Here is a 14843-nt window from a genome sequence, read left to right as displayed (position 1 = left end):
ATCATTGACTGCACCCACCCACTTGGCAGTATGGGGTCAACATATAAAGGAGCTCTCCCAACAATTAGTTGAGCATTCATTTTCTAGCAGGACCACACAAGTCCCCAGGTACACAGGAACATAGCCAGTCAAGGATGTGCTGACTGGCAAAGTCATTCAATTGCTGTCTGTTTCACAGAGAATTTTCTTTTCCCTTTTTCCTTCTTGCCCCCAACAAACACAAAGCTCCAGTTGAGGCAGCAGTACAGTGTCTCAGAACCTCTCCCAAGCACTGTTTGTACTCCAGAATCTTCGTTTTCATACAAAAAAGTGTCTCCAGCTGTTACAATTTCAGAGAAAATCTTGAAAATATCCACTGAGTGTAACCAGTTCATATGTTTTCACATAGCCTGAAACAAGATCTTTGATAGGGGCTGTTCACACCTGTCTTATTTCAGCGAGGTCTTTCGATTTCTTAAAAAACTGGATATTTTGTTCACTGAAATTATTCTGAAATAGGGTGACACCCATTGTGTAAGCAATGGCCTTAAACTGCAGCAAGGGAGATTTAGGTTGGACATAAGGAAAAAGTTCCTAACTGTCAGGGTAGTTAAACACTGGAATAGATTGCCTAGGGAAGCTGTGGAATCTCCATCTCTGGAGATATTTAAGAGTAGGTTAGGTAAATGTCTCTTAGGGATGGTCTAGACAGTATTTGGTCCTGCCATGAGGGCAGGGGACTGGACTCGATGACCTCTCGAGGTCCCTTCCAGTCCTAGAGTCTATGAGTGTACATATGCTCACAGGAGCTAGAGGCACTGCTGATACCACCGTCTGATTACCAGATTTAATTACAACTAAACAGATGACACTACAGTTAAGATTAACATTAATCTGACCTATGAATCCAGACCCTTCATTCACATCCAGGTAATGATTGTGCACGTTTTCTTTGTTCAAATGATTTTGATGTCTGAATGGATCAAGATACCCAAATGATCAAAGGTAGCATGCTCTGATAGAAGCAAAAATAGCTGTGAGAATATCTTTGCAGAATGGCCATGGATGTCATCTCTAACCTTCAGGAAGAGCAAATCAAATGCTACTCCTAATAAGTACTTACCCATGCTGGAAAGCACTCTTGGCAATACTGGAAGTACAGAAGGGGAAAATTTTATAGCAGCTGAGGATTGTTAAGCAGGTAAGAGAGACATCATCCCTATTTGATTTATTTGGAAGATCTGCTACAACCTGTGTGCTAGTTGGAAGAGGTGTGTCCATAGCTAGACAAAAAAGAATGAGACTGAGGCCTGGTCTACACTACGTGTTTAAACCGAATTTAGCAGCGTTAAACCGATTTAACCCTGCACCCGTCCACACAGCAAGGCCCTTTATATCGCTATAAAGGGCTCTTTAAACCAGTTTCTGTACTACTCCCTGACGAGAGGAGTAGCACTGAAATCGGTATTGCCATGTCGGATTAGGGTTACTGTGGCCGCAAATCGCTGGTACTGGCCTCTGGGCGGTATCCCACAGTGCACCATTGTGACCGCTCTGGAAAGCAATCTGAACTCAAATGCACTGGCCAGGTAGACATAAAAAGCCCCACAAACTTTTGAATTTCATTTCGTTTGCCCAGAATGGAGCTCTGATCAGCACGGGTAGCCATGTAGTCCCAAATCCAAAAAGAGCTCCAGCATGGACCGTACGGGAGATACTGGATCTGATCGCTGTATGGGGAGACAAATCTGTTCTATCAGAGCTCCGTTACAGAAGACGAAATGACAAAGCATTTGAAAAAATCTCCAGGCTATGATACAGAGTCCACAGCACAGTGCTGTGTGACAAGCGTAACGGAAAGCCAAAGAATCAAATGGACGCTCATGGAGGGAGGGAGTGGGGACTGAGGATTCGAGCTATCCCACAGTTCCTGCACTCTCCGAAAAGCATTTGCATTCTTGGCTGAGCTCCCAATGGCCTAAGGGTCAAAAACATTGTTGCCAGTTGTTCAGGGAATATGTCGTCAATTTACCCCCCTCAAAGAAAAGGGAAAAAAATCATTTCTCGCCACTTTTCAATGTCACCGTATGTCTACTGGATGCTGCTGGTAGACAGGGTGCTGCAGCGCTAAACAGCAGCATCCTCTCCCCTCCTTTCCCCGGTGGCAGACGGTACAGTACAAAATGACTGATAGCCATCCTCGTCATCATCCCATGAGTGCTCCTGGCTGGGCTCGATGAGGTCGGCTGGGGTGCCTGGGTAAAAATGGGAATGACTCCCTGTCATTCCTGGCAGATGGTACAAGATGCTGGGTAACCATCCTCATCATAGCAGCTGGAGCCTGAGCTCCATCAGCCCCCCTCCCCACCTTTTGTGTCTAAAGAAAAGATTCTGTACTCCCTGGACTATCATAGCAGCTGGAGGCTGCCTCCCCCTCACTTTATCTTGCTGAAAAGTCGGTGTTTCTTATTCCTGTATTCTTTATTACTTCATCACACAAATGGGGGACACTGCCAGGGTAGCCCAGGAGGGGTGTGGGAGGAGGGAAACAATGGGTGGGGTTGTTGCAGGGGCACTCCCTAGAATGGCATGCAGCTCATCATTTCTGCGGGATCTCTGGGGCTCTGACACAAAGCGGCTGTGCTCTCTGGCTCTCTAGTAGACTTGCCCCATATTCTAGGCAGGACTGACTCTATTTTTAGACAAAACATAAAGAAGGGAATGACCCAGGGAGTCATTCCAATTTTTGTCCATGCGCCCCCGGCCGACCTCAGCGAGGCCAGCCAGGAGCACCCATGACAGCAGCAGATGGTACAAAATACTTGATAACCATTAACACCAATTCCCAATTGCAAACAGTACAAAATGATTGAAAACCATCATCTCATCGCCAATTTACAATGGCAGACGGTGCAATAGGGATGGTAACCATCTCTGCTACCTTGCAAAGGCAAATGAATGCTGCTGTGTAGCACTGCAGTACTGCCTCAGTCAGCAGCATCCAGTACCCATATGGTGACAATGACAAAGGCAAAACAGGCTCCATGGTTGCCATGCTATGGCGTCTGCCAGGGCAATCCAGAGAAAAAAGGCGCGAAATGATTGTCTGCCGTTGCTTTCATGGAGGAAGGATTTCATGGAGGAAGGATTGAGTGACGACATTTACCCAGAATCACCCGTGACACTGTTCTTGCACCATTATGCATTGGGATCTCAACCCAGAATTCCAATGGGTGGGGGAATCTGTGGGAAGTATGGGATAGCTAAGGGATAGCTACCCACAGTGCAAAGCTCCAGAAATCGATGCTAGCCTTGGTACATGGACGCACACCGCCGAATTATTGTGCTTTGTGTGGCTGCATGCACTCGACTTTATACAATCTGTTTTACAAAACCGGTTTATGTAAAATCGGAATAATCCTGTAGTGTACAGTCAAGTCTTGAGAGGAGTCCTTTATTCTGATCTTCTGCTAATCTATTTTTGTTTGATTGAGAAGGTGCCTTGCCACACTTCACTGTCTCCCTAACCTCCGCTGCTTTTAGCCCTGGTGAGACAGGTAATCATCAAGTGATCCATTCCCTCTCGCCCATTCCAAGCTTCTGGCAAACAGAGGCTAGGGACACCATCCCTGCCCATCCTGGTTAATAGCCCCTGATGGAGCTATCCTCCATGAACTTATCTAGTTTTTAAAAAAATCCTGTTATAGAAAATCAGACATAAAAATACAAGTGTCACAGCATACTATTACTGAAAAGTTGCTTACTTTCTCATTTTTACAATATAATTATAAAATAAATCAATTGTAATATAAATATTGTATTTCCATGTCAATGTATAGTATATAGAGCAGTATAAACAAGTAATTATTTGTAAGAATTTTTTGTTTTTACTAACTTCACTACTGCTTTTTATGTAGCCTGTTGTAAAACTAGGCAAATATCTAAATGAGTTGATGTACCTTCTGCTGATAACCACACCCTTAGGACCAGTAACTGCTCCCTTGCAAAAGAAGCTCCAGAAGATTGAAAGACAGTTGATTGTCCTGTAAACAGCTCCTACACACCATCAGCAGTGATCAAGACACATGGTTTGTAGAACAAAAATGTTGGATTCACACTCTGCCAGGAAATGGTTCCAGCAAGGGGTCTACTGCTGAACATCATGCAAGATGCAGTGCAACAACTGGGCACCCAGGCTTCTATTATTAGTGAGAGGCACATGAATACTTGTCTAGAAAAAATAAGGAAATACTGAGAAACTGACTCCACTGAAACTCCACAGACACCCTATGAAATAGGATGGGACTTCCATTATGAAAAGCTACAGCCTATGTAGAACATCATTACCAAAATATGGGGATACAGTATTTATTGCAACTGTAAAATATCATCTAAAGCTGGAGAGAGAATGGGGAAGGAATCTGAGTTGCTTTAACCAAAATATAATTATTAATTTAGTAATTTAAAATTATACTCTGAAGAGCTCATAATTTCTAGTATTAAAACCAAGGAAATAATCAGCTATAATGCCAGGCACAATCAACACAACTGCAATGATAAAACAACCCCACTCTATGTTTAAGTTCTGAATGGGCTTTTGATGAGAGATAAGGGCTTTTTTTTTTTTTTTTGCATGATTTGTTTCCCAAAGCACTAGTTTAGGTTGCACTCTATCCAAAATTGATAATATGTCATTTTATGGGAAAGGGAACTAACGGTTGTCCGAAGCGGTAATGTGCATCACAACTTGTAACAGAGTTTTCTTTTTCATCAATTTGTAAAAGCGTGTGCGTGTAGTGACGACCTGTTGCTTTCCTTACTGAGTAAGCAGAGGGAGAGATCAGGTTTATTCCAAGACCCCTAACTGGAGCGGACAGATTAATAGATTGAAACATGGATTGTTTACACGCTCCCGCTGCGGCTTTGGAACAGGGCGCCGCGCCAAGCACACCGGGACACAATCCAAGCACACGGGCAGCTCTTCAGGGTGGGTTTGACCCTGTCACACACACTAGATGTTTCTCTCTTAGTGTCCAGCTCAGAATGCAGCGGGTTATTCGTGTGTCGCTCGTCATCTGCTCTCAGCGCCCCCTCGTCTCCTCGCCGCTAGCACGCTCAGGCTGCTCCCCATTCCCCGCCCTGCTCCTCCACCACCTGCACGCCGGAGAAGCGTGCACCTCCCCGCCCCGTGCTCCTCCGGGCCCGGGGCGCCTCAGCCAGGCAGCTGGCCGGGTAACGGCGGCAGCAGCCTCGCTGGGGCTTCCCTGCGCAACTGGGCCTGTGCAGCCGCTGTGCACATGCTCATCGGCGCCCCAGCGGCCGGGCGTCTGAACATCTGGGGCGCCGGGGAGGGCAGCTGCTGGGGCAGGGCGGTTAGACAGGGCGGTGGGTCCCCAGCCCCGCTGCGGGGCTCTGCAGCCCCTACGGCCCGGGCCAGCTCCAGGGAGCGGCGGCGTGGCTCGGAGGGCAGGCGGGCGGCGACAGGCTGTGCCCCACTTTGTGTCCAATCAGAGCGTGCGGGGTGCGCGCGGAACAGGGCAGCAGTGCGTAAACAAGCCTGGGAAACTCCTCCGCCCCCCGCTCCGCCGTGCTCTCCCCCGGCTGGCTCCCGCAGCCTCCCCCGCCCTCCGGCTCCGGAGCGCCCTATGGTTACCTGCCTCCCGCCCGCCCGCGCTCTCCCCAAGCTCAGGGCCTCTTGAGGGAAGGTAAGGGACCCGCACGCCCGAACAGGGGGCTGGGCAGCGTGTTCTGGGGTGCAGGGGGGCGAGCAGGTGTCGTAACAAGTTGCTTAACGTGACATTGCTGTTGAATCATGTTGCAGGGAAGAGCAGCAGCAGCGAGGCAGGCTGGCAGGAGGGATGTGGCAGGGGCTCCAAGGGACTGGAGCAGAGAGCCACAGAGTAACTTTCTCCTTTATTTCCCTTTAATTAGAGAGCCTGCTTCAGTGCGGGCAGAGGCTGAACGAGCTGAGATTTTTGGCTGGAGAAAGGGGGAGAGACAGGGAGACCCTGATATGTGTTTGGAAGAAGCTGCTGCAGTTTGTGATGCTTGCAGCTTCCTGCTGCGGACTGAGAGCAGCAGCAGCAGCAGCAGCACATTCTCTGTTGGGTAGCAAGCAGGTTTGGATTTGGCTGCTGCGTGTGCTTCCACTAAGGATTTTCCTAGCAAAGAGCCTGGGTGGCTAGTTAGTGAGGAATAGGTTCTGGTCCAGACCATCTGTTTCTAGGATAATTATCTCTAGTTAATGCTCCATGGCAGGGTGGTTGGCCTCCGTTTTGATTAGGCTGGATTATTATATAAGGCGAGAGACAGAAGTCCTCTGTGGCATAGAGAGCTGCTTCTGTGCATTTCTTTTTCCAAGTAATTGGGGATAGAGGGACTAGTCATGGCCCAAAGGACGTAGCCACACCAGTCTGAGTCCCCAGGCAAAACTGATGAGCTCTTTTTATACATACTGTTGGGTGTGCTTTCCAACGGTTGTGGTGGAAATGAAATATAGCCCTTTGCATTTCCTCATTGCACATTTCCTTCCTCTTCCTCTGGATATTTCTCACTTTTAAAAAATAAATATTTGATCCAAAAAGTTTAGGAACTTGGTTATTGAGCATGTTTAGTATGTTAGTATGATCTGGAGATGATTGAATGAATCATCTCTATGGAATAAAGGCTGGTGAATCATCTCTCTCACACATGTACATTGTTGTTGATAGTGGAAGATCAGCGTCAGATTCTGAAACAGAGGGAGGGGGATAGGATGTACTTTGCATTCAGAAACCCACCCCGGTTTCCTGAGGCTAGTTCATGAGCTGTGGAAGTCTTGCGACGCTAAACTGTTATTTTCTTGGTACCCTCAGAAGAGAGCTCATTGAATGGTAACCTGTGCCTTTATGAACTAACCAACCCTTTGATTTCCTTACTATCTTAAATGATATTAAGGTTGCCAATATCTGATCATTGATATTTGGGGTGCAGGTCAGGAAGCAGTATGCTCTTTTAAATCAGATTTGAACAGGGAAAAATATGAAATTGTATAGTTATATCTGTAAAACATAGGTCAAGGACATTCTTTCTCATACAAAAGTTTTTTAAAAAGTTTTAGTTGTAGGCCAAAATAATTGACCTATTTCAAAATAAAAGTTTGTTCCAAGCATTCTGTATTTTGGGGAAAAGCTGAGCCAATTTACTCAATAAATGTGTTACAGTTGCACCCTTACATAAACTACAGTCAGATCCTGATCCCTTTAAAGTTGATGGCCACTGACTCCACTGAGAACATTACTGAGTCCTTAGTATACAACTTCTCTCTGGAATCCTATTTGCATACCTTCCACTTTTCCTTGACTTCTGTCTCCTGTCTTTGTGTATGGAGAAGGCAGTGACATGAAATTTACAATTCCTCTACTTCCCTCTGGTGCCAACCTGCATTCAAGAATGAAGCAGCCAAGTATAGCAGGGAAAAGTGCTGTATGCATGCAGGCACCTGCAATCCAAAAACATAAGTACTGTGTCAAGTGTGTTTGTGTCCATATGACAGCCTCCATTGAAACCCCCACTTTCTCATCTAGTGGTTGTACATCCTTTATCTCTATGGCCTTACCAAATTCATGGTCCATTTTGGTCAATTTCATGGTCATGGAATTTTTAAAAATCATAAATGTCATGATTTCGGGTATTTAAATCTCAAATGTCATGGTGGTGTAACTGTAGGGGTCCTGACTCAAAATGGGGTTGTGTAGGGGTCGCAATGTTATCATAGGGAGGTTGCAGTATTGCCATCCTTCTGCGCTGCCCCTGACAGCAGTGCTGCCTTCTTCAGAGCTGGGTGGCTGGAATGTGGTGGCTGCTGGCTGGAAGCCTAGCTCTGAAGGCAGCACTGCCACCAGCAGCAGTGCAGAAGTAAGGATGGCATGGTATGGTATGGGCATTCTTACTTATGCACTGCTGCTGATGGGGCGCTGCCTTCAAAGCTGGGTGCCCAGCCAGCAGCTGCCACTCTCTGGCCACTCAGCTTTGAAGGCAGCACATGAGTAAGGGTGGCAATACTGTGACCCACCCCACAATAACCTTGCGACCTCCCCCTGCAGCCCCCTTTTGGAGTTTGAGACCCCCAGTTTGAAAAATGCTGGTCTTCCCCATTAAATCTGTATTGTATAGGGTAAAAGTACACAAAAGACCAGATTTCACAGTCCATGGCATGTTTTTCACGGCTGTAAATTTGGTAGGGCCCTACTTATATCTACTGGGCTGAGCTCCATACCTGCAGCTCTTCTCCAGAAGAGGGTAGGAAAGCAAACGTGTTCATGGACAGGGTTGCTGTTAGCGTCTCATACATTACTGTTCGAGGAGAGGGGTCATGCCCTCTTCTGTGCTCATACAGAGGTGAATGCACTGGCACTTCATAAATAACAATTCTGTATCAACAGATAGTGTAGCTGTGGGATGCAAAAAGACTAGATTAATTCAGTGTTCCACTCTAATCATTTTGACACTCAAATCAGGAAGTTCAGGAGTTAACAAGGGTTAGTCTGCATAGCGGTGGTAGCTCAGCAATATTGGACACACTAAACAACAGGAGTTATATTTTAATGAATAAAAGTCATCAGAAATAGGGGTGCAATATGGCCACGATAACACAGATGTGGAAAATTTAGTTTGAGATGTTTAAATTACCAACATTAACACCTCATTAATGTTTCTTTCATTTAATTTTCTTTAAAACATCAACAAGCAGACAAAAAGAGGAAAATCTATATTCTATTTGGGTACTATTTGGCACAAAAATGGAAATGCACTTAAGTAAGAAAACTAGCAGTAAAACAGTATAAATGGACTATCTGCTCCACTTTTTTTCTTTTGTGTTCTGGGTATGCCATGGGATTCAAAGTAAAATTGAGAGACTGTAAATTTTGTTTAATTATAAAATACACAGAATAAAGTGAGATGGAATGGCAGGATGCCATCTATCTACCTTAAATAGAGCGTAGCACCCTCTTTTGGATTGTAGGCAGATTGCTATATTCTACATAGCAGAACCCAAAGAACAATGGGGGTAAAGTGGTGTGAGAAAGCAGATAAGGGGGAGTGTCAGATGAACTTTGAATTTTGTTACTTTATTGTCTTATATCAGGGAACGTAAGCACAGTTTTCAATAGGATACACAGTGATATTCCAAATCTTAAACCAATCCCCTCTCTCCCCATTTTCTTAAAAGAAATTTTGAGTATAACGTCTAAAATATTAAATCTTGCTTATGAGGTATCAGATGTTCTCACTTGCTTCACAGACTCTGTGCCATTGATGGTTCATGCCAGCAGCATCTGCATATACATCTCTTCCAGCTACCTAAAACTGGAAATGAGTAGTCAGCCACCCAATTGGAAACTTTCCTCACCCAGTTCCTGCTTTAGAGACCCTTGCTAGATACATGCAGTGATCTAAAGCAAAGTTCAGACTACTGTGATAGACAGACAGCAAACTACTGGAGGCAAAACTAGGAAAATACAGTATTCCCTTTAACATCTCTCTAAAAAATTCTCCACAGAACACACACTAGTCTGTGGATTGTTTGTCCACAAACTCCTTACATGAAGATACTTGTTGGCCAGTTCCTACGTGTCGTGCAAGGTAATAATATCTAAAATAAGTTTAATTTCTTTTGCTAGTTACAAATATAAATCAAAATATAGAAGAGCGTAGGGCCAGAAAAGACCACTGTGTAACAGAATCTACCACCTTCCATTCTCCATTCACTTCATCATTTCTTTTAATGCCTTATCTAACTTGTTCTTGAATCTCTGATATTGGTGCCTCGACCATTTTCCTTGATAGTCTAGTCCTCTATTGTACTTTTTCTTAACTCTTTTTTCAATCACTGTAGTGGTCGTGAAAAGTGCCAGCTTGACAGCCTTTGAGACTGAAGTCCTTTATCAACAGAAGGGGTGTAGCACAGGCAGCAACCTCAATCATGTGGCAAGACAACTTTTAAGTGCATGTATGGGAAGGAGTGGTGTTTCAATCTCCATTCTTTGTTCTCTCTGTGAAAACTGGCTATAAAGGTACCTTTGTGGTGGTTTTGTGATATGAAGGATATATATTCTCACTTGTCAAGTAGGGACTGAACTATTGCTGCCACCACCTCTTTTTATGTGTAAAACAGTGAATGGCCCTCATATGGCAACAATTTATAGTGACTACTGACCCTGTTCACATTTGATCTGGTAACTTAAAGGTGAAATGCTCATTTCCCATTACTAATTGCCAAATCCATACAGTCCCCAAGAACTTTCCTAATAGCTACTCACACCTTTTTGTTCCTTAGGGTTAGGACATTGCTGCTTGCTCTGTCGTCATCTGAGACTAAATAATTTTCTTCTTTTATGCCGTTACCTTAAATGTATGTATTTGTAAACTTGGAGTTCTTTTGCTGGGCTGATGTGTGAATTACAAATGGAATCAAACTGGTTATTTTAAATAAAGAAAATAAGAAAGAGAAAAAAAAAGTTAACCCCTCAGCCCTTTAAGATGTTCGGATACCACAGTCCATTAGCATGAGTGTTGCAGCTCCATGTTTGCACTGTAGGTTTATTCTGCTTGGTGTCAAGTAAGAGAGTTTTAGTTATTTTTTTTAAATGGGCTTTCTCAGGCTTAGTGTGGTGGAGTTGCATAAGCTATACAATTATTTTAACTGAATGGAGCTCAGTAGCAAGTTCATATCATTTAGTTTTTAAAATGTTAATTGAATTTGAACTAACTAACCTCTTAAATTTCTTCATCTTCAGTTCCATCCCTCTGGACTGGAGGCTTTCACTCTTTCCAACAGATAGATATTGGCAGCTTCCAGTCAAATTTGCACTGACTGACACCCTATGCCTCTTTACTGATACCAGTGTGTTTACAGAGTATAATTCACTACAGAATTTTCAAATGGACTTCAAATGTCCTCCTTCACTCATTCAGCCAGTCTGGCCTCTCGTGCATCATGTACTGCAAGAAGCACTGGAAGACATATATTGACTGCACTTGCAAGCAGTTTTCTTAGTTCTTGGTCCGGCAATTTGTTTTTCATGAAGAACTTTTCAATGAGGAATCTTAAGGACAGAAAGGGATGGAAATGTCCCTGTTTCAAACCACCATATTGTGACCTTTTTGCCTTAAGTACAATGGTAATCTTATTTGCCCAAAAGGTACTAATGAAGAGACACAAGGAGAAAAAATGCCTTCCTCTCAGAGGGTCTTAAAAATTGTATATGGAAGTTGCTGGGAGTTGTTCAGCTCTCAAAGAGTACTGAATCCTCAGTAGTAAAGATATTGTTTCCTAATTCACTTATACTCTGTAGTGTACACCAACAATGTATTCACTCCAATATATATTTTTTAAATTGTTGGCCACCCATATGGCTTTTTCCAACAACTTTCAGTTTGTCATTTAGGTGCTGCTGTAATATAAATGTTTAAAAATTATTACAGGTTTAGGAATTTGCCCAAGTCTTTTCAAATCAAATCAAAACAAAACAAACCCCCCACAACATTTTACTGCAGGCATAAAATAGTGTTCTCCTCAAGCACCAGCGCATTATACAGGACAAATAATATTAAACAAATAGTCAATAACAAGAATGAAAACAAGTAAGCCTAAATTTTGCCCTTGGTGATTCCTGTAAAGCTCCAACACCTACAAGGGCAAGTGCACAAGAGTCACTGATGGCAAAATTAAACCCTAAGAAAATTAAAATTTGAACGTTGTTTAAAAAACAAAAAATGAGTTTCTATGGACAAAATGTCCTGTGCTGCTCTCAGACTGGAATTTGGTTCAGCTATGGACTTGGTTTCTAGTGGAAAAAGTCAACAGTTTTTAGCAAATTGCCTTTGTCTACAGTCACTCCATTGCTTTGGGAAGTGATTTGCAATATGTTGACTATGGAAAAAAGGCTATATAAAGCCAAATACAGTGATATTATATTGTAGAAAGACAATTTATCTTAATATTATTCTTAAAAGGGTGATTTTTATTGGTACTACTCTGAAGGATAGTAAATATGTGAATTTGCAATATAGTGATACATATTACATTTATATATCTTTAAATTATTGCAATTCTTGGGTCAATTTTTAGGACTAGAAGAGTTGCCTAATGGAATATTTTAGGCTATAACTTGTTGTTTCCAGTCTTTCAAGGTAATGTATTCCCTGCACCTGTTGTTCTGTAACAAAAAAACAACCTCCCCTCTCCACACCCCTGCCTTCCAATTTACTTTGCAGTTAAAGTGAACAACTTCGTGTATGGACATATAGATGAGCTACTATCTCATACAAAGTATCAGAGGCGTAGCTGTGTTAGTCTGGATCTGTAAAAAGCGACAGAGTCCTGTGGCACCTTATAGACTAACAGACATATTGGAGCATAAGCTTTTTGTTGCTTATTTTATACAAAGATATAAAGCCATTGAGGGTTTCTGGTGATATCATTAAGCAGAACGTAAGTGATTTCTCTTTAGAATTTTAAGATGGTGTATTCTTGTATGCATTATTTTTAATATAAAAGATTTCTAAAAAAAATGTCTTAGCATTCTGTGTAGAAAGAAGCTAGTTGGTTTCAATACACATTCAATCAATACAGTTAGTATGGGTGTGTGATATAATACCTATATTAAATACATTTATATTTTGTTGACCTGTGGGAATAGCATGTTTAACTCAATTCTGTTCCCAGTGGGACCATTCATGTGAGTAAGGGTTGTAGAACTTGGACTTGTATAAGAAGTGAAACTAGGATGTTACAAATATTTTATCCCAGTAGTTTTCTTGCATTTCATCATGTGGACCATCATATGAAAAAGACCCTCTTCTGGAACCATCTCCCCTTTCCACCTTTCCCACTCCCTAGTCGCACACTTCTTGGTTCTTAAAATATTTTGTTCTGCTGACCATGAGCAAAAATTCCATGGAAAATTCTGGTGGTCCATAGGTCAGAGTTTGAGAACCATTGTTCTATTCACGTATATGCATAGTACCTGCAGTTGGAAGTCACATGTATGTAATTAATTATATTTATTAATATTATTTGATATTGTGGTAGGGCTTAGTAGCCTCGGTCAGGATCAAGACTTTATTAAGAACTGGAATTTCCCAAGCAGTAGTGAGTATCTAAAATGACTGCTACCATAAAAATAAAATGTAATACTGTTCAGGTGGCATTTCAGTGCTAGTTAGCCAATGATCAGACAGCCAGATGAGATGAGTTCTGTTTTTTATCCAGTGGGAATAGTGGTGGTGTTAAGGATGAGTAGTTGATTTACTGGAAATGAGAGAAGAGATTAAGAGTCCCAGGAGTCCCTTACAGAAACATCACTACTAGTTAATGCAAGTGTAGTAACTTTATTCACCAGAGAGGGAAACAGCATCAGAATACCATCCAGGCTCTGGTTTAGTGCTAGAAAACCAAAGCTATTCTTCACAGCTAAGGATCAACTCTTGGGTATCTAGTCACAATGAAGGAACAGTTGGATCAATTAATTGTTTTCCATGTCCGCTGAAGATAGGGCAAGTTTTAATGGGCTTAATTTGCAGCCTGGTAGACTTAGGTTAGATGTTAGGAAAAACTTTCTCATTATATGGGTAGTTAAGATCTGGAATAGGATTCCAAGGGAAGTTGTGGAATCCCCATCACTATCTAAGGTTAGACAAACATCTCTGAGGGATGGTCTAGGTTTACTTTGTCCTGCCACATTGCAGGGGGCTGCACTCGATGACTTCGAGGTCTCTTCCAGCCTACATTTCTGTGAAAGTTAGGAATGTTTCTTGTTTTCATGATTTTATGGAATTTATATCCTTTAATTATCGTAGCTGAATAAATAGGCATGTTATATTTTAATAAAATAAAGAGTAACCTGACTAGATATTGCTTAATTTGTCGTTTCCTTGCTTAAGAACTGATTCTGCAGGCTTGCAAGATCAGACCTATAGTTTTGATTGTTTTTTAATCTTAATTTTTTGTTTCAGTGAGCTTTAGATGAACTTTCTCCCCCCTTCCCCCATGTGCTCAAATTTTCAATTGTGTATTTGCAGTGACCAGTGGATTTATGCACATGCATTTGAAATAACATGCATGTACACAAGTTCAATGCCTGATGTCCTATGTGTGTGTACATTTGAGACCTCCTACTGATGTGTTCAGTTTTCTGTGTATGATCTTTTGAAAATTTGGATAATTTGTATTTGTTACAACACTGAATATGATCCAAAATTTTCCATTGGTTTCACCAGAGATTTTCCATTGAATTCGGAGAGAGGCTGGATTTTAGCAATTCTTTATTGGTTTCAGTGGGACTTTTTTATAACATCTGGCTTTGCTCAAAATTTCATGGGTAAGTTTCCTTTCACACTGATGGTGCCTTCCTATTGAATCTATTCTGGTTTAAAAAAAAGAAAAGAAAAAAGAAATAAAATCTGAGTTAGCTCTGTTCATTCAAACCAAGGTGAATTCTGCATGCAGTTAGAACCCTGTGACAGTTTCTTTCTTAGGGTACGTCCAGACTACCTGCCGTATCAGCGGGTAGCGATCGATTTTTCGGGGATAGATATATCGTGTCTCATCTAGATGCGATATATCGATCCCCGAACATGCTCCCGTCGACTCCGGAACTCCACCAGAGCAAGCAGAGTTGACACGAGGAGACGCAGACGTTGATCCCGCGCTGTGAGGACCCGAAGTAAATCGATCTAAGATACTTCAACTTCAGCTACACTATTCACGTAGCTGAAGTTGCTTATCTTAGATCGATACCACCCCCCCAGTGTAGACCAGCCTTGTCTCAGGATTGTTTATTGCTCCAACCACTCCCCCTTCAGGCAACCTGGGAGAACCA

General features: G+C 42.5%; 1 protein-coding gene across 2 annotated transcripts in view; it reads left to right on the top strand.

Annotated features, from left to right (window-relative positions):
• The first annotated feature begins 5133 nt into the window (after nt 1-5133).
• Nucleotides 5134-14843, top strand: part of PCGF5 (polycomb group ring finger 5) — a 90800-nt gene continuing 81090 nt past the window's right edge. The window contains exon 1 of one of the 2 annotated variants that reach the window (XM_030569210.1): nt 5134-5211. The gene's annotated coding sequence lies outside the window, so the exon portion shown is untranslated. Of the gene's footprint in view, nt 5212-5538; nt 5685-14843 lie in introns of those variants that run through there. The other variant, XM_030569208.1, reaches the window with a different exon arrangement.

Source organism: Gopherus evgoodei, chromosome 7 (genome assembly GCF_007399415.2).
Source record: "Gopherus evgoodei ecotype Sinaloan lineage chromosome 7, rGopEvg1_v1.p, whole genome shotgun sequence".
Taxonomy (NCBI): Eukaryota; Metazoa; Chordata; order Testudines; family Testudinidae; genus Gopherus; species Gopherus evgoodei.
The sequence above is the reverse complement of the archived record's forward strand: the minus strand, read 5'-3'. Positions and strand labels throughout refer to the sequence as shown.